Here is a 20,113-nt window from a genome sequence, read left to right on the forward strand (position 1 = left end):
TACCGCTTAGTTGGTTTAAGCCGAATCGAAATTTAAGCCCAAGTTTTTATTTTTATTTCATTTTATTCTGAATCAATTTACAATATGTTGGCATAGCAATTTAACGGTAGATTTATTTAGACATTTAAAATTTTATCAAGGAGATTATCGTGTTTAACGAATCGCAAAATAACGCTATTTCTACGGCGTCAACTGCAAAATCGTAAAGCCAAGCCATATAACCAACGACCAACCGAACATTTTGCCAGTAAGTTTGCAAATTTATGCCATCCGGCATCAGTCGCAAAATAAACGATCAACTAGAGTGTCGTTTTGGAAATTAATTTCAAATCATGATATCGTAAAATTTATTCCACTTTTGCCTGTGCCAAGCGGAGTTCTGTATGGTGTTGTATCGTATGTCTCCCAAGTGCTATCCCGTAAAACTCCCTCCTCTAATTACCAAGTGAAATTGATTCGGGTTCGATTTCGTTCTGCCTGCAGTTCGTTGTGTCGGTCGATACTTCTAATACCGTTGTAAAATTCATTATAAACTTTCGCTCGTTGACTGGAAAAAGTTCAATCCGTACGCCCAGACAGGGAGGGAAAGCAAGGACAGAGCAAGTTTGCGCTCGACTCGGGAAATCAGAGAAACCAACTAGCGTCAAATTTACTTGCGATATTCTAACGAGCAACTAGTGGGTAGCACAGTTTGCGTAGTCTATGAAAATTGAAACTGAGTCATGCTCTAGGTTGAGGGTAAACTTCCCGGTACAGCCGGTGGCAAACTGCAAAGTGGATATTCGTTTTTGTGTTTGATGTGCAGCAGAAGAGCAAAAACGTTTTGCTTCTTTTTAAGTAGATTTTATGTATTTTTTTTTTACTTGGGTAATGTTTAGGAAAGATGAACAATATACCTTTCACCCTAAAATAAAACTAGTGGCAAGAGGTCGTTCTGCAAGAAAGTTAGGTTATTTCTTTTGTATTTGCTGAAAGCAAAAAAAAAGGAAAATCGGAAGAAATAATTGAAGACAATGAAACTTTTCCGTCGAAGCAGAAAATCTGTTCGGCAAACTACGGTTAGCTCTGGTTAAACTTGCCTTTCATAGTGAAGAAAATGTTTGCTTTTGGGACCAAGCGCTGATCCATTTCAAGCATTACTGAGTTGTACTTATTCGCCAAAAACTCTAAATTCGTTCCAAATGTCGAACATAAAACTATATTCGCTCTCCAGCAGCATCGCACAGGCTGAGTTGATTGTGCCACTAAGCGTCGACGTGAAAGCTAATAAATAACTCCGATCGCTTCATTTTCCGAATCCATCTATATCGAATATCTTGCTACCCAATCAACTCCCACGTGGGCCATAAATTTTCCAACTCGGGCACGATTTTCCCTCATATCAACCCCGAACCAATGGCGATGGAAGAAATGGTGGGCTTGATGCACAGTATAGTAATATGAGGCAAAAATGGTATCGCACAGCCTACCGTCAGAGTCTGATGAAACGTGAATGAAAATAATCATATTTACGATGTTTACTGATTATCGTTTCGCTTTTCAGATCGAAATTCGAACCTTGGCGGAGCCCAAATGCGAGGCTTGTGGATTTTATCGAACAAAAAAAGTTATATCCGTTTATGTAGGTGGCGGCATCATGGGATGCATCACAAAGGAAAATATGATTTTGGCACCGTGGCACATCGCGGGTACGACACCCAATACCTGTGTATCGTATGAAATATGGCTGTTAACTGGTTATTGTTTGCGATCCGGTATTTGGCAATGTACCATACAAGTGTGGGATCATACTGTAGAAAGTGGGGTCAGTCCCGGAGTAGTGGTTAGCATTCTCGCTTCTCACGCTGAGGACCCGGGTTCAAATCCTAACCCCGCAGAAGTCACGAATGACCCAAGCTATTAAGGTGACAACAATCTAACAAAAAAAATTAGAAAGTGATACATGATTTTGGTAGTCAGTTTGATTAGATATGTAACTTGAAATCAGATGATCGGAATAAAATATTTTTCCATTAAAATTTTCATATATTTAAACGATAATTGCGGCATGCTGCAAGCCGAAGCTTTGAAATGGCGAAGGTAATTTGCGTCAAATTTAAACTGTAAACCTAATATTTTTATTAGGATTTGAAATGCAAACGGATCTCACGGCGTCTCCACATATTCTTCCTGGTAAATAGATATGAAAATATGAATTCGTTATGACGATTCAACCGCGGCAATTCGAAAGTAAATCCTTCGATTTGTTGCAAGCAAGAAAATTTATCGTCGCTTCCATTTTCGGGTTTGGGCCTCCGACTTAGGAAGAACGAATTCGGAAACTCCCCGCAATCCGAGAGAGACAAAAACCATAATTCCAAGATTTAATTATAGATAAATGAAATATATTTGTTGATTGTTGTTCTGGTCGATTCCAAATCCCAGTCCGTGGTTGGGAGGCTTCCAAACATGCTACAACAACAACGGGGCCGGGTCGGTCGGTCGGTTTGATTTGGCAATCGTGCGTTTTTCGGGAGCAGCAGCACATGGAGCTGATTACAATTTTCTGGGTCAGCGGAGGACAATCGGCGGTTAGTTGGAAGATAGATGCTATCGCGCTATCGTTTGATGGAACGATGCCAAATAAAATAGTTGGTCTGTTTTGATGTCTGTCCGATTGATCGGAACAGTCGACCCGCCTCGTTCTACTCGATAGTTTTTTATTATCATTTGCTGGAGAAAAGAAAAAGCGATAATATAGTGATGGAAAGAATAACAAAGCACTGAACACATAAATAATGTAATTTATGCATAACTCTTTCTGACAGCGGATGCACCAGTTTGTTGGTCACATCATCTCGCTTGCATTCTCGGCCCCAGCCAGCGTCGCAATGTGTGACAAGTGATAATTAAGTTTTAACTTTGTCCTTACTGCATCTATCCAGGCTAGCTAGCTAGCTAGCTAGCGGCAATGGCCAGAAGGACTAGTCGTTGGTACGGGCATTAATTGCTGTGCCATGCTTGCACAAGCTCTATAGTAAGGTGCACATCTTCATGTATGCGTCCCATTACGATACCTGCTCGTTCGTTGAGGCGAAACGGAGAAGACAACAAACTTTGCAGCTTTTCCGAAAGTCACATTCTGGCCGATAAGGACAGAAATTTCCGCTGCAATCTCCCGCTAGCAGCCAGGTAGCATGCGGAAAATTATGGCTTGCCGTACACGTAACAGGAAAGTTTCCTCCATCGTCTATTTCTTATACCTACATGGCGCTGCGCTGGATCGATGCACAAAAGTGTCACCTTCAATGTTTCTTCACCGACCAAAGTCATTGGTCTGGATGTCTAAAGGGAAAAAATTAGCTGCGGATGCTACCCACCCGTATGTTTGCTATTGACTATGAATGAACACAACCGACACAAGCGGACAGGATGTTGGCAGCCGTAAGTTACGTAACTTGCGGTAAGAGCGTCATCTAACCACTTAGTTCGATGGATGAGCGCAAGATTATCACGGATAGGCAAATGTCATCCGGAAGTAACGTATTTTATGGCTGCTAACTTCTGGTAAAAAAGTGCATCGACGCGTGTCACTAGCGCATAAAAAACGTATTTAGCAACGGCAAGATATATGGGAAAACTCTTTGTGTTTCGCACCTTTTCTGTTCATAGCAATAAACAAACAAACACCATCAAGACGTTGTAAGTTATGTGCGCGTGAGGGTGTATCTGGAACATTTTAAATCGAAAGATAATTATTTTCATGGCTATGAAATTAATTTCATTTGTTCATTGTTTTGTTCCCCCTCCCCCTTTGAAATAGGCTTGAGAATCGGGTGGCAAAAAAATTATTGGTGGGATATAAGTCAATTTTTTTTATAAAATCAACTGTCTGTGGAATTTCCAGTAAACGGCAAAAAAAATTTCTTTCGATTTTGTTTTTATTTTCATAGGTTTTTGCACGGAAAATTACAACGTATACAGTAATGTTCTGATTTTGTCAGCTCCCGGTTTTGGCTACCCCCGATTTTATCAGCTTTTTATCCTGGATTTTATCAGCCTATAAATTTTGATTGACTTTTGTGCTTTTAAACATGATTTATAAAACTTTTCAGCCTGCTTAAAACTATTCTGATTCTCTGGGGAGAGTTTTTGAATAAAATGATGCTTTCTTGCTAGTAATTCGGGGTCAAAATTAAAGTATTTTTATAGTAAAAGTTCTATAGTTCCTAAATAAGAAAAGATAGAGGTATACTACATCCAGCAATGTTGTGTATTTCTACTATTTGTACAACTTTGTAAAACTACAACTACAGAAATAGCTAAAATAGAAAAACTAATGTTAACAATTTTTCATTTATGAGAAATAGGATTTTTCTATCTTTGCTGAAGAGATAGAAGGTTACTGTCTTCAGCAAAATTTCTTGTAATTCTTGTAAAACTTTGCAAAACACATCAATGTGCTATATTGAAACTGAAGAAAAATCAATTTTTTAATGCATTTTTAGGAGGATTAATTAAAATTTGAATTCCACTGGACGACTGGACGATAGAACTTTTAATTTTAAGAAACTCTTCCAAAGGTTCCATAAACCTAAAACCAAGTTTTCCCGCTCAAAGCTAATGGATGTATCGTAATTAATTGGATTGCGCCAAATCTGGTGAGTATAGCGGATGCAATAAAACTTTCCATAAATGTTTTAAGTCGTCCGGCATAGCAGCAAGTGGCCTGGCATTCTATGGAAAATTGTAACTTTGTGCCTAGTTGCATATTTCGGTCGCTAGTAGCCATTTTATGCAGAAAGGACTTTTACGTAGGACTACGTCTTTGATTTCTACACTGGGGTGCCCTTTAGAACAACGATAAAGGGAACATGTAATGAAAAGTGGTTACCTTTTGCAAGCTTATGACTTAGTCATTCTTCAATCGATTCTACAGCTCTACAGAGATTCATCTTTTACAACACAGGATATTCATTAGTAGACTGACTAACGGCAATGTTGCGAATCGAGCGAGAAGTCTACCATGCCTACTCGCACGCGAAAGAGTACGAGAAAAATAGCATTCAACACTTATGGCGCATACGCAGGCGTAAAAGAAACAGCCGCCGGTGCTGTGTGAGATATTTTGTTACCCACACACTCGCGCACGCTCATTCTCACATCGTCTTCCTGCATGGCTTATTCCCGAGGCAAAAATCCGGGGGGAATGAAATGCCCGTGAGGCTGGTAGCGTACTGGGATACAAATTTTGCATTACTTTTTTTTCTTTTTCTTCATCTTTGCCCTCGATTCTACTCACGGGTGGGAGTACGAGCCGTCGTGAGTAATCGGTATCAGCAGATCGGGCTGCCACGAAGAATGACGAGTGACAACTGTAGCTGTTAGCTAAATACATACGCGCAAAAACTCGTTGCACTGCATGATGAAATAAAAGCGGGAGTTTTAAAAGGATGCTCATGCCGGCATATTCGTTAGAATGACTACGCGTGTGTGAGAAAATTAGACCACAAGAGTGCGGGCTTTGCAACGCTGACTGATGGTCGAAATTGCTCGGAAAGCCAACTTAACGAAAACTCCGGTGTCATCGCTAAGATATTCAAAGCCAAGTAGTCCTTATCAATTCTACCAATACTAGTAATTAAGGGGACATAAACAACTAAAAAATTTCAAAAAATCATTATTTGTTTAAGATTTTTATTCTGCAGTCTTTTCCGCTTATTTTAGTATTAATTTTGTAGAGATCCGACAACGGAAAGTGGACGAAAAACGAATGGACACAATGGACAAAAGGTTGAATACAAGTGATAACCGAATGGACGCGAAACCGATAAGACTATGTCATATATTAAACCAAATGGTATTGAACTGCTTCTTACTGCCCACCAGTCACTTTTCTCTATTAATTTTTTTACTTTTGACTCCTCATTTCTCACATCTCACCTCCCACTTCTCACTTTTCACATTTCACTTCTCACTTTTTATTTTTCACTTTTCACTTCTCACATCTCACTTCTCATTGCTTATTTTGCTCTACTTACTTCTCACTAATCACTTCTAGCTATTCACTTCTCGTTATTCACTTCTTGTTATTCACTTCTCACTACTCACATTTCACTACTGACTTCTCACAAAACCACTTTTTACTTACAAAATGGGGCGAAAGGTTTTAGAATTCCCTAAAATTTAGTACGTGCACAGTTAGCAGAAAGACACAACAGGACCTGGACAGGACTTTGAATTTAGTTACTTGCGCCTAGCTGCCTCGAATTTTTACAATACGTTTTCCCTGAGATTATGGGAATACTTGTACTCGCTATCCCAACAAACATTTTTGTTTAAGAATAGCTTATTCAACTATCGTACAGCTAATTCGCGAGGAACAAGTGCTTGATAAGTTGGGCTATTGCAAATTATTCAACAAATATTTGTAATGACCTTATTATACAACAAAAATGTTACTTGGAATGTTTCTCACCCGTTGGCCTTCGATTACATCAACTCGCCGATAGATTTGCGATGCCGATACCGCCGTCATCGTACCCGAACGATCAAGATTTTATTTTGATGCGTGCTTGTGATCATGGTTTACTTTTCCTTTGAATTATATCCTACTATGCCAAACCTGTTTCGCCTCGTTGAAGTTGACAGCTCTTTTCGCTTGTTCGCTGGTTTCGGTCTTTTGATTACTACTCTTCAGCCAAACAAAACTAAAAGAAGTGGTGTATGAGGCATCAATTATAATCTGCAATATTGTTAAAGGAAGCATTTCTATATCTTTTGTATTTATTGTGCTATAAAGCTGCTATCATGTTGGTAGCAAAAAGAGCGCTCTTTTCGCTAACCAATTCGCTGAACCAGCTTCAACCCACGTTTGTTTGTTACTTAGAAAGACGTATCATATTTATATCACAGTTTTAGCTGAATTTGAGGACAAATTTGATACCATAGAAACACTTTTCAGTTCTCGAAATATAGGCAAGCTAATTTTTATGGTGATCGGTTAGCGGTTTTGGATTCTATAAAACACAGATAAATATTCTCCCCAAGCAACAATGTGAGTTTTATTGTACTCTTATGGCGGTTTCCACGACCAATTTTGATCTTAAAGGCCATCATAAGAGTGTAATAAAACCCAAATAGTTTCTTGGGTCATTTATATATTAATAATTCATTTTTACCATTACCGATATACGACCAATTCTGGCAATAAATAAGTCTATGCAATTAAAAGTGCTAAAATTGTGCTGCTTAGGTGTACGCTATACAAGCCTGTGCTGAAAATCGTATTTGTGTCAGTTATTATCATTATGTACGATAGAAAATCAATTTGAGCGTACTTGATCAAGCTTTAGTTACGATTCCGGATTTGTCAAAAGTTAATTACGATAATTTTTTAACATTGATGTACGATTTGCTACTAGCTGGGAAGTTAAGTTGACTCAGAATGGTGAGGTCTTCTAAAATCTTACTAGTCAGCAACACGGCAAGAGCCTTAGCACTACTGACTTGAGTGTTGGTCATGCAGTCGGAGCTTGTTTTAATTACCTTAAAAGTTTTTACATCGTCAGTATAAAACACCGATAGCCAGGTGGCAAAAGAGCCGATAGTTCATTTACTGAAAGCGAAAAGAGGAGTGGTCCAATACTACCACCCTGTGGTACGCCAGAGATGTTGCCAAACGAATCGGAAAACTCGGACCCGACCTTCACACTCAGCTTACGGTGCGTTAGGTACAAGTGAAGCCTCTTACAGAACGGTACCTAAACTCCCAGCTTCTCAAGCCATGCAAGGAAGATATCGTGATCTACACGATCAAACACTGCTTTCAGGTCCGTATACACTGCATCAATTTGCACTCCTTCTTGTTGGGCAGGCAGAGCGAGACGAAATCTACGAAATTCGTACAAACTGAGCGTCTTAAAAAAAAGACCGTGCTGCTCTGAAAAAATATAGCGTTGATAACTAGCGATGAAAGCGTAGTTCACGACTATCTCGATCAATATAGAGCTGGAGCACAACAATGTAATCCCGCAATCTAGAGCTTCAAACTGAATACGTGGACTTCATCCGGGAGTACGAGGCTCTCGGTTACTGCCGGGAAATCATGGAATCTGTAAACTCACCCAGCCAGCAGAGCTATTACCTTCCTCAATATGCCGTACTTCGACCTTCCAGGTCGAGCATGAATGGCCGTGTCGTGCTCGATGCAAGTGCCAAATCTTTGTCTTTGCATTTTTCGCTGACGAGGTAGCATTCATCGGAGACATCTGTAGACTGTATCGTCAAGTAGTCGAACCCTGCATCGGCCCTCTGTCGAGCAACCTGGGGCTTGGTACAGCGACTACAGAGACTATAGATTACAGAGGCGCCGAGTCACTCAAATTCCGCTAAATTTTGAAACAAAACGGAGAGTACCATCATAAATAAAGGTAACTCTCCGCTTTCGTTTTAGCGGTTTTTATTGTCTCGGCGCCTTTGTAATCTATAGTCTCTGTAGTCGCCGCTCGCATAGTGAAAGAGGAGATCTACATGGACGACGGACTGTCACGAGCTGACTCGGTGGAAGATGCTATCGTGGCAGAGGAGCAGTTAAAGGAACTCCTAGGTCGAGGAGGTTTTCCTATACGAAAATGGTGCTCGCTGGTGCTCCCAGCAGCTGATAGAGAACATTGCTTTCGACGAACGAGAAACGATGACTCCGGGAGAGCAAGAAGTAAACAAAACCATAAAGGTGTTAGGGCCAAGTTCTACGACCCCTGTACGGGAAGGTTCTACGACCCTTTTGGACTGGTTTCACCGGTTAGCGTCTTGGCGAAACTTCTAGCGCAGAAATTGTGGCGGCTTAAAATCAACCGGGACGATCCGGTGGATGAAAATATTGCCAAGCAGTGGCAAAACCTTCAACTTTCCTTAATGCATTTCCACGACATCGGAACATCCCTTGATGTGTGATTTTGGACAATGCAGTCGCCTACGAACTCTATGCTTTTTCGAATGCCTCCACAGCGGCACACGAAGCGTGTGCCTACCTACGCACCCTTTTCACCGATGGTTCGCAAAAGCTTCGTCTTCTCACCAGTAAATCCAAACTGGCGCCTTTTGAGCGAGATCACACCATTCCACGGAAAGATTTGTGCGCCGCCCTCCTGTTGACCGGCTTACCGACGAAGGTATTGCCAGCCTTGGATATGCGCCCCGGTTCAGGAAGTTGTGCTTCGAACTTCTTGACGTCGGTAAACAGATCTGCTGAATACTCTTCGCCAAAGGTACTGGCTCCCGTAGCCGTCTTCGTCTGCATGGCAACTAAGGCTGTGCACCTGGAAGTTGTCTTCGATTTAAGCACCGTTGCTTTCCTGGCCTCTCTACGAAGATTAAACGCTCGCCTTGAAATGATACATGAATTGCACTCGGACAACGCCACCAACTTCCAAGGTGCGAATCATGAATTGAACAGCCTATACCAGCAGTTCCAGAATTAGCACGCCGTAAACGCTATCGAATCCTTTTGCGCAGCCGTGAAATCGAGTGGCACTTCATCCCGCACAACGCACCGGAGCTCGGCAGCCTCTGGGAGGCGGCCGTCAAATCCTGTAAAACACATCTGAAGCGTGTCGTTTGCAACGTGAAGTTGACATTTGAAGAGCTTTCGACTGTCATGGCTCAAATCGAGGCCGTCTTAAATTCCCACCCTTTATTCGCCGTCTCGAATAACCCGGCGGATCCGCGGGCTATCACCCCGGCTGACTACCTCATCGGACGACGAATCACCGCTCCAGCTGAGGTCTCCTTAGAAGACATCAAGGTTTCCCGTTTGACGCGCTGGCAATATCTTCAACTCCTCCGTGAACATCCCAAGCAAGAATGTGAGTTTTATTGTACTCTTATGGTGGTCTTCAGGACCAATTTTGGTCTTAAATGCCATCATAAGAGTGTAATAAAACCCAAATTGTTACTAGGGATTGTTGGCATGCTTGGAGCAAAGATTATCTGAATACCTTGCAACCCCGAAAGAAGAACCAACGAGAGATGCATAATGTTCGCGAGGGCATGCTCGTTCTGCTTCATAACCCCTCAACTGAAAATTGGGACGCATCGTAGCAGTCTACCTTGGTGACGATGGACTTGTTCGTGCAGTCAATGCATTCTCCAAAGGCTGCAAGTATCGTCGTCCAATCAACAAGGTGTCTATCCTGCCTATCAAAGACAACGAGTTAGTTGAAAACCCCGGCGATGTCCAGAGAACGGCGGATCATTCAACCGGGGGAGGATGTTTCGTCTCCAGCCGGAAGTAAAACCCGCACCCAACAGTATACACTGTCATTCGTGAAGGTTGGGATTTGAACCCGGGGCCTCGGCGTGAGAGGCGGGAATGCTAACCACTTCACCGGAATTGAACCCTCGAATAGTTTTTTTTCTCAAATTTTTCTAGATATGATGACCGCCTAAAAAAATTTTCTTTTGAATTCTAATAGTTATTAATTATTCTCACAGATACGTGTTCCGCCCACGACTTGAAGGCTTCACTTATATCATACGAACAGCCACTTTTGCAGGTTCTGAGAAATATTTCCCACAACCACCCTGTTCCGGCTTCGACAGCGTGCGCTTTGCACGTCCTTTTCGGTTTTCGTTTGAAGTTGCTCTATACCGAGACACTTCCTGCTGGGCACATATGTTCCACAATCGACCGATGCGATGGCGATGGGAAACGACAAACCGTATCTACATCACGCGCGCCACACCACCGCGAATGCTGCTGCTGCTGCTGTTGCACCAGTTTGCAGTGCTGCTCTTGTGCAGCGAATGGTCACATACAGCCGCAGCAGAATGAGGTAAGTTTATTTGCGCCAAACATGAATTGAGCACAAATTATAGTGGTACATTTTTCTTCCGGGGAAACTATAAATAAAGAGGTATTTTTATATATACGGAAGAAAGTGTGGCAACGTGTGCGGATGGTTGCTTCCGCCAACTCCAAAGGTACATTACAGTGCGCAGCCAGCCAGGCTAGCAGTTCAAAGGAAATGCTCGTACGAAATATCCAATTAATCCTGGAATTACATTTCACAGATTGTGCCGAAGGAGCTAGTTAATTTGTCGATGCATGAGATTTTCTCGTTTTCTCGCCCCGGACCGGAAGGTGTCTGTTGTGCAAACATGCAGTTAGGGATCGGTGAAAGAAACCTTGCTAGGTGACATATAAATTCATTGCATATTGTGTGTAGCTCGACTAATTAGATTTCTAATTTATTTCACAATTTGGTGCAAAAGGCAATGATTTGTCGTTGCTGTAGATGGTTGATTACAGTGGACCATTTTGGAACATTCTTTCGGACTGAACCGGAACGCAATTAGGTTGCTTTTCTAAGTGCCTTTGCTTTCGAAAGCTAGTGAGTAGTAATTTGTTCATTTGTATACGGCTGTGGTGTAGAGAAAAAAAACGCCATGCAGCAGTACCAAGTGCAAAGCACGTTATTTGATTAGGCATAGCAAATCTGGATCAAGACCGACAGTGCTGGCGGATAGATGAAAAAAAAGTACTGCGATTCCGACGGAAAAGCGCAACTAAACCGAGAGAAAATAATTACGGAAGGCTTCTAATTATTCGAAATGAGTCGTTAATTCAATATTCTTGAATTTTCTCCTCAGAAACCGCCCATCAACCTCGGAGTGGTTGCTGCGAACGCACACAAAGTTAGGCTATGTGAACTGAACCCAACAGCAGCAGGCCTTCAGTGTGATGAGCGATGGAAGTGCAGGATCGTAGTACTTTTACCTTCCCGTACAGCTTAATTTGCGTTTAATGTTACGATCTATCATTATTTTCTGTTTTCTCTTCGTCAGCGTTGATTAGGAAAATTAAAGACTCCACTACGCAGTGCTGCTGCAAGATGAAACTGTTGGTGGGAAATCCGATGAGGTAATAGCCACAGGAGATAATGAAGGCTCCTCCGGCAGCTTCCGAGTTCCGTACGGTAAGTTGGGTGTAGGATAATTACGAATGTTTTTCCTGGATGTGGTTAATTGGATCAATAAAAACTTGATACAACAGGGTCTGTGTGGGTTTTGGTTTTGTTTGCTAGTAACCTTCATTTCGAAATGATTACAATCTACAGGCTGACAGGAATTCTTTACTGTCGGTTAGAGGAGTTGAATTTGACTAACATACGCAAGGCAGTAGAGTAGTAATACTGGCACGAACTAGTTTGCAACAATTACCAGAACTGGGGAATTGATAAATAATACTATAATTTTTTGTGTTTATGACGATTTCACTGGGATGCCTAAGAACTATAATTATCATTTTTTATTGTGACGAAGAATGAATTGTATTGACTTCTTGATGCAAATAGCAATCTTACTAAAAGATTTAGAATGTGAATAACATGCAACAATATCTTTCTATGAAAAATTCTGTGCTTACGATTTTATAAAATTGTGTTACATTAATATTTCTCAAAGAAGTTTAATTCATTAAATGCTATACCCATTTCAAACAACACCAATCCATGTGATGTCTCCTAGCACTGATTACAATCTAATTTCATAAGTCTACTTCATTTGATAGATCAAATCCTCAACACACAATCGATTAACATGCGATGCTCGAGTATGATTTTAGCCTTCACTTCATAATCTAATATGACACGAGCGTACCATCATATCTGGCAGGCTTTCTTTCGAATTCGCTTTGATAAGGACAGGACAGATCACCTCACTCGAACACATACGTACACAAACACACACTCACATGACCCCCACAGAAGGAAAGTTATGCAACGTTGAAGCTGTACAAACGATGCGTAGTGATTCCCAATCTGCCAGTAAAGCGAAGGTCTCCATCATCAATGTGCCACTCGGAAGTCATATCAATCTTTGATTATGACATGGTCCTAACCTAACCGGAGAACAGGCCTTTTTCTCCACAGTAGACATCGGCCATTGATGCTGTCGGGGTTATTCTTGTCAATGATGACAGCCACCTGGGATTTGAAATGAAACCTTGTGCCAATGTCGGCCGGCCGTCGTCGTGCACCGGACACTCGTTTTGCACTTTATTCATATCTCTGATGTTGCTCCTTTTAACCTGATCTAGCCGGACGGTCGCTCGGTCGGCTGGGGGTTCGTTTAATGACCGTGGCACGAGAGCTGACACATTTGCTGAAACTTCTCACCTGCCGGCCGTCCGAGTTGTCCGGTCGTGGTCGCTGGCACAATCGGAGGGTGTTCTTAGTTTTATGATTAAATTAGTGGGATAGGAATGACTGTTAATGTTAATATGCTAATTGTCCCTGTCAGGTATCTGATGTGTGACAAAAATATCAGTGTCGTAAATTAGAGATTTGCTCTAATGGAATTTAGTTCTAGCACAGAACAGCAAGTGTCACCCCTTTGCACGGAAGCAGTGATTGAAGTGGTTCATCTTTACTGCCCCCGTAACGAGATGTGAAATGGTGCAAAGTAGTGTTATCCAGTCAAGGGAACGAGACAATCAAAAGAGTTTAATTAAAATTGCTTTCTTTGAGCACTACTGGCGAGGTACTAGCTTTTAGCTTCTCTGCTCGGAGGTTTTATCCCTCTGAGCATGGTTTTTTTTCTGCATATGTGCAAATTCGAAACCACTTCGAGCTGCATGTCCATTAGTCGTGCAGGTACCGACGATAATCGGAAAGGATAGGATAAAGAAATGAACCGAAATGTGTCGTACTGCTAGGTTAAGCAAACAGAAGTACATGTTTGGATGGACTTTGCATTGACTATTTCGATCGAATCATAACCTCAATGTGTCTCTCGTAATGTTTGAACTTTGAATGTCAATTATTGCATCCAAAGGCTAAAGGATGTTTTCGAATGAGTACGCCGAAAAGATAATAATCTTGGTAAGAGCAATGATCTGAAAACATGGAGATGACAGGTTTTTCTAGAACATAGACAATTTTATGATAGATTTGGTTGGTTGTCTACGAAGCACATTATAAGATGATTGAAAATTGTAGTCTGTAGCGTTTAAAATATATAGCTTTCACAGTAGAATTTCGTTTTTTTCCGCCAAAATCATTTGTTAACCGCTCATTCTTATATTATAGTTGGATGCAGTAGTGAATACTGGCGTGTGCAGATCTTGGTAGGAGGTGTGCACTAAACTTTTACAACATGCAATTGAACTGTTTTGCTAAGTGTGTTGGAACAATATATCTATGATTTGAATTTAACACTTATACATAATTTAAAGCGATTAGTGGAATCGGGCCATTCGATATTAAATAACTTTAGCATGGGCTTATTCTAAAGCCCCTTTACATATCAAAAAGCATTTAAGTAAAAAAAGAGTGAAAACACTGACAATTTAGCACGGATAATAAACAGCAGTTCACTTGCTCCATAGCTATACTGCAAAAAGAGCGAAGAATGAAGTTACAACACCTGGACGGTATCACAATAGATCATAATCCTGGTTGCAGTGATAACGTCCATCTTCTTCTTTTTCTTCTTCTTCAGCAGCATAGAGCCGGGGTGGCTCGTGCTGTTTCAAGCACTCGTCTCCATTCAACTCGGTCTTGGGCCACTCGTCGCCAATTTCCTAGTCGTCTCAGAAGTCGCAAATCGCTTTCGACCTGGTCGAGCCATCGTGCACGTTGGGCCCCCCTGTTCCTGGTGCCGGTGGGGTTGTTGAAGAGGACTATTTTCGTCGCGCTGTCGTCCGGCATCCCTACGACGTGTCCGGCCCACCGTAGCCTGCTAACTTTCGCTAAATGTACGATGGGAGTCTCCCCAAGCAGTGCCTGTAGCTCGTGATTCATACGCCTCCGCCACTCTCCGCTTTCAGTTTGTACTCCGCCAAATATCGTCCGCAGCACTTTCCGCTCGAAAACGGCAAGGGCGCGTATGTCCTCCGTAAGCAGCGTCACGGCTTCAAGTCCATAAAAAACTACCGGTCTACCGGTTTTCCCATGCGTCCGATCCTGTAGCTATCCATGAGTCTTCCTCTCCTGAAAGTCAAACCGTCGCTGTTGCTGTTGTTGCTGCTTGGCTTGGGAAGCTGCTGCTGATAGTGATGCAGGGCATCGCTATTGTATTTTTCTGCACTGACTGAGGACAAATGTGCAAACGATCGAGAATTCTGTGTGATGCCGCACTGCTACTGCTGGGAGATTGCGATTGTACGCAAAGCTGAGTGATATCGATTCTCTATATTTGACTTCTGGACTGCAAACATCTGGTCGTCTATTACAAGCGTTGATTGAACTGTGATCTATGCGAACTGAATGAATTTTAGTTGTAGTGGATGTAGGCGTAGGTTGTGTTTCCTCCTTAGTTTGGCGTTTTTTGTGCTGGTGAGTTTTGTGGGTTGCTGTCGTTTAATGACTACTCGCTATATCATTGATGACTACGGATAATTTAATGAACAGCAATGTCTCTAACACTAATTTACTTATTCCTAGAGCTGTACTCAATGTTGCTTTGAACAATGATAAATTGAATGTTTGTCACATGAATGTGCAAAGTTTATGCGCTCGGAAACTGATTAAATTTAACGAACTGAAAGCCACTTTTATGAATACCAAAATTGATATAATATGCATGTCTGAGACTTGGTTGAATGAATCAATTAACAATTCCATGATAAATATTGATGGATTCAAACTTATTCGACATGATCGAAATAGGCACGGAGGAGGAGTATGTGTTTATATTAGGAAAAACTTGTACTGTAAAGTAATTCGTAAATCCGATGATGATCGAACGGAGTTTCTGCTGCTTGATATTAAATGCGGCGAGAAGAAATTCTTTTTAGGAGTTTATTACAATCCCCCGGATAACGATTGTTCGAACATTCTACTGCATCACTTAGATGAGTTTATTGCGAAATATGATCATTCATTCTTTATAGGTGATTTTAATACTGATCTACTGAAAAACTCAAGCAGATGTCGGCGTTTTCGAGACGCACTCGAAAGTACTTCTTGTTCTTGTATTAACATTGAACCAACGTTTTTCTTCAATTCAGGCTGTTCTTTACTTGATTTAATAATTTCAGACTCCCCTCACATAATAGTCAAACAAGATCAAGTTTCTTTGCCTGGTATCTCCAACCATGATTTAGTTTTCTTTTCTTTAGATATCCTGCCGGTTGCTCCTGTACAAACGAATTCGTATAGGGATTACGTTAACTATGATATTGCACCGCTTCATGAAGCATGTCGTCGTATAAATTGGAACGAAGCTATGAATATCAGTGACCCTGATCGTATCGTCCAACTGTTGAACAGCCATTTAAATTATTTACACAATGAGTTTATACCATTGAGACCTATTAGGACGAGACCGAATGCTTGGTTCACTAGTGAAGTGGAGACAGCTATCATTAATAGGGCATTGGCTTATAGAAAATGGAAACAAACCAAGCTACCTGATGATTTGGCTGCTTACAAACATGCTCGAAACAGAGTTAATAATTTAATTAGGAGAGCTAAAAATGAGTGTGATAGGAGAAAATTTAATATCAATGTTACCTGCAAGCAGTTTTGGAGTAACATTAACAAACTTGGTGTAACAAAAAAAGCTTCCGTCGACAATATAGAGTACACAGCGCATGAGATTAATGATTATTTCATCTCAAATTTTAGTACCGATCAATCTCCCTCATTACCTTTGAGTGATCATAACAGTTTTGGTTTTCGTCGCGTTGACGACAATGAAACCATAAATGCTATCTACTCAATCAAATCAAATGCGTATGGTTTGGATAATATTCCAATTGCCTTTATAAAAATAATGTTGCCTTTGATTCTTCCAGTGATTACACATCTATTTAATTCTATTCTTTGTACATCAAAGTATCCAAGAGACTGGAAGCTCGTGAAAGTAATACCGCTTAAGAAGAAAAGCAATTCAAATGACATTACAAACCTCAGACCTATTAGTCTCCTGAGTGCTCTATCTAAGGCTTTTGAGAAGTTACTTAAAGCACAGATCTCAAATCATATTCAAGTAATGAACTATATCAGTCCTTTTCAATCGGGTTTTCGAAAAAATCATAGCACAGAAACTGCGTTATTAAAAATTCACAACGACATTGCACAGACCCTAGATAGGAAGGGAATTGTTATTCTTCTCATGGTAGATTTCGCCAAAGCCTTCGATCGTGTTTCGCATAATAAGCTTGTTAATAAATTAGTGTCATTGTTTGATTTTTCTGCAACTGCCGCTAAGTTGATTAGGTCGTATCTAACAAATCGGTATCAAGCTGTTTCATGTAACGAGGTTTTATCTTCCCTTGAACCAATTTTGTCTGGGGTCCCTCAAGGATCTGTTCTAGGCCCACTTTTATTCTCGCTTTTTATTAACGACCTTCCGACTAATTTGGACTATTGTTCTATTCATTTATTTGCCGATGATGTGCAAATATACTGCTGTACTAATGGTGACTCTGGTCTAAATGATGTTGCTCGCAAAATAAATCATGATCTAAACAAATTATCTGCATGGTCCAATACAAACCTTTTGTCGATCAATCCGAGTAAAACAAAGGCTGTATTATTTGCTAAAAACAATAACAACATGACTCCTCCTCAGTTATTCCTACAAGGTGAACCTATTCAATTTTTTAACAAAGTTACCAACTTAGGTGTCATTTTTACATCTCAGCTTAAATGGGAAGCTCACATAAATGCCCAGTGTGGTAAAATATATGGAACGCTAAAGCAGCTCAATTTGGCTACTAAACATTTTCAAACATCAACTAAGTTAAAGCTTTTGAAATCAATATTGCTACCACATTTTGTTTATGGCGATGCACTCTACGCTAACACTTCTGTAGGAATCTTGAATAAATTTCGAATGCCGTTAAACGCATGTGTTAGATACGTATACAACCTTTCCAGATTTTCTCACGTTTCTCACCTACACAAGTCGCTATTAGGCTGCACCTTCTCAGATTTTTATAAATATAGGTCCTGTTTATCGATATTTAAGATTAACTATACTAGGAAACCTGAATATCTATTTACTATTTTGCAACTCCTAGGAAACTTGAGAACTAGAAATTTTTCCGTGCCGCGTCACAGCACCAGAGACTACAGTTCGTCACTTTTCGTTAGAGGCATTGTCCATTGGAACTCACTACCAACTTCGATAAAATCGAGCTCAAGCGCGAGAGTTTTTAAGCGTCAGTTGCTTGCACGGCTCAACAGCACATAGTTATTCCCTTAATTCAATGTAGAGGAAACACAATATCACTTAGAATAAATATTAATTTAGAAATAAGTTTGGTAGTCCAACTAAATTCGAGATCAAATCTTATTGTAACAATTCAAAAGGCTTTGCCTTACGTTACATATGTCAATAAATAAATTAAATTAAATAGTAATGGTTCAGTACATTGTTAGCTTCGTGCGGCGGCGTATGCTTCCTGATCGTAGCGTTTTACGAAGGGCAAAGTAGGCCCGATTTCCCGCTTGGGTGCGCCGCTGGATTTCCTTACTAGTGTTGTTGTCCGCGGTCTCCAGCGATCCCAGATACACGAACTCCTCTACCACTTCTAGTTCGTCGCCGTCAACGGTTACCGTCCGTGGGAGGCGCGCGTTTGTTTCCTTTGAGCCTCTTCCTTTCATGTATTTGATCTTCGACACATTTATTTTTAGCCCAATTCTCCTAGACTCCGCTTTCAGTCTGGCGTAGATTGCCTCCGCCGTCGCAAAGTTCCTGGCAATGATATCGAAGTCATCTGCAAAGCCTAGAAGTTGGCTACTCTTGGTAAAAATCGTGCCTCTCGTTTCGATGCCCGCTCGTCGGATCACCCCCTCAAGAGCGATGTTGAACAGCATGCAGGATAGACCGTCACCTTGTCTCAACCCTCGTCGCGTCTCGAAGGGACTCGAGAGTGTCCCAGAGATGCGTACGAAACACATCACTCGATCCAATGTAGCTCTGATCAGTCGCGTCAGTTTGTCCGGAAAACCGTATTCGTGCATTATCTGCCATAGCTGGTCTCGATCGACTGTATCGTATGCTGCTTTGAAATCAATAAAGATGTGATGCGTAGGCACGTTGTACTCCCGACATTTCTGCAAGATCTGTCGGATAGTAAAAATTTGGTCCGTAGTTGCGCGAGCCCCCATGAAACCCGCCTGATAATTCCCTACGAAACCTTGTGCTATCGGTGACAGCCGGCGTAACAGGATCTGGGAGAGTACCTTGTAGGCGGCGTTTACCAGCGTAATACCACGATAGTTGCAGCAGTCTAACCGATCACCCTTTTTGTAGATGGGACAAACCACTCCTTCCATCCATTCCTCCGGTAGCTTTTCCTCCTCCCAAATCCTCGAAATAACCCAGTGTAGAGCCTTTGCTAGCGTTTCTCCGCCATGTTTATAAAGCTCTGCTGGTAGGCGGTCCTTCCCAGCGGCTTTATTGGTCTTCAGCAGCCTGATTTCTCGTTCTCGGGTTCCGCAAGGTTCCATACTGGGCCCGATGTTGTGGAACGTCATGTATGACGAGGTGTTAAAGCTAAAGTTCCCGGTAGGGGTGGTGATAGTCGGCTTTGCGGACTACATCACCTTGGAAGTCTACGGTGAATCTATCAGAGAGGTTGAGTTGACGGCTGCCCACTCTATAAGCATTGTTGAAGATTGGATGCGATTCTGGAAACTGGAGCTAGCGCATCATAAAACGGAGGTTATCGTGGTGAACAACTGCAAGTCGGTGCAGCAAGCAAATATCAGCGTCGGGGACTGCACTATTTCTTCAACGTGGTCCTTAAAACTCCTGGGAATCATGGTCGACGACAAGCTCAAGTTCGGGAGCCACATCGACTATGCCTGCAAGAAGGCTTCCACAGCTATTTAGTCATTGTCTCGTATGATGTCTAATAGCTCTGCGGTATGCGGCAGCGAGCGAAGGCTTTTAGCCAACGTGGTCCAGTCTATACTTAGGTATGGCGGACCGGTGTGGTCATCGGCGTTAGGAACCAAAACCTACCTAGGTAAGCTGGAAAGTACCTATCGTCTCATATGCTTGAGAGTGGCGTGTGCGTATCGTACAGTTTCACATAACGCAATCTGCGTCTTAGCGGGTATGACGCCTATTGGCATCATCATCAGCGAGGACGTAGAGTGCTTCAACAACCGTG

The sequence above is a fragment of the Sabethes cyaneus genome, chromosome 3 (genome assembly GCF_943734655.1).
Source record: "Sabethes cyaneus chromosome 3, idSabCyanKW18_F2, whole genome shotgun sequence".
NCBI classification, from domain to species: Eukaryota; Metazoa; Arthropoda; class Insecta; order Diptera; family Culicidae; genus Sabethes; species Sabethes cyaneus.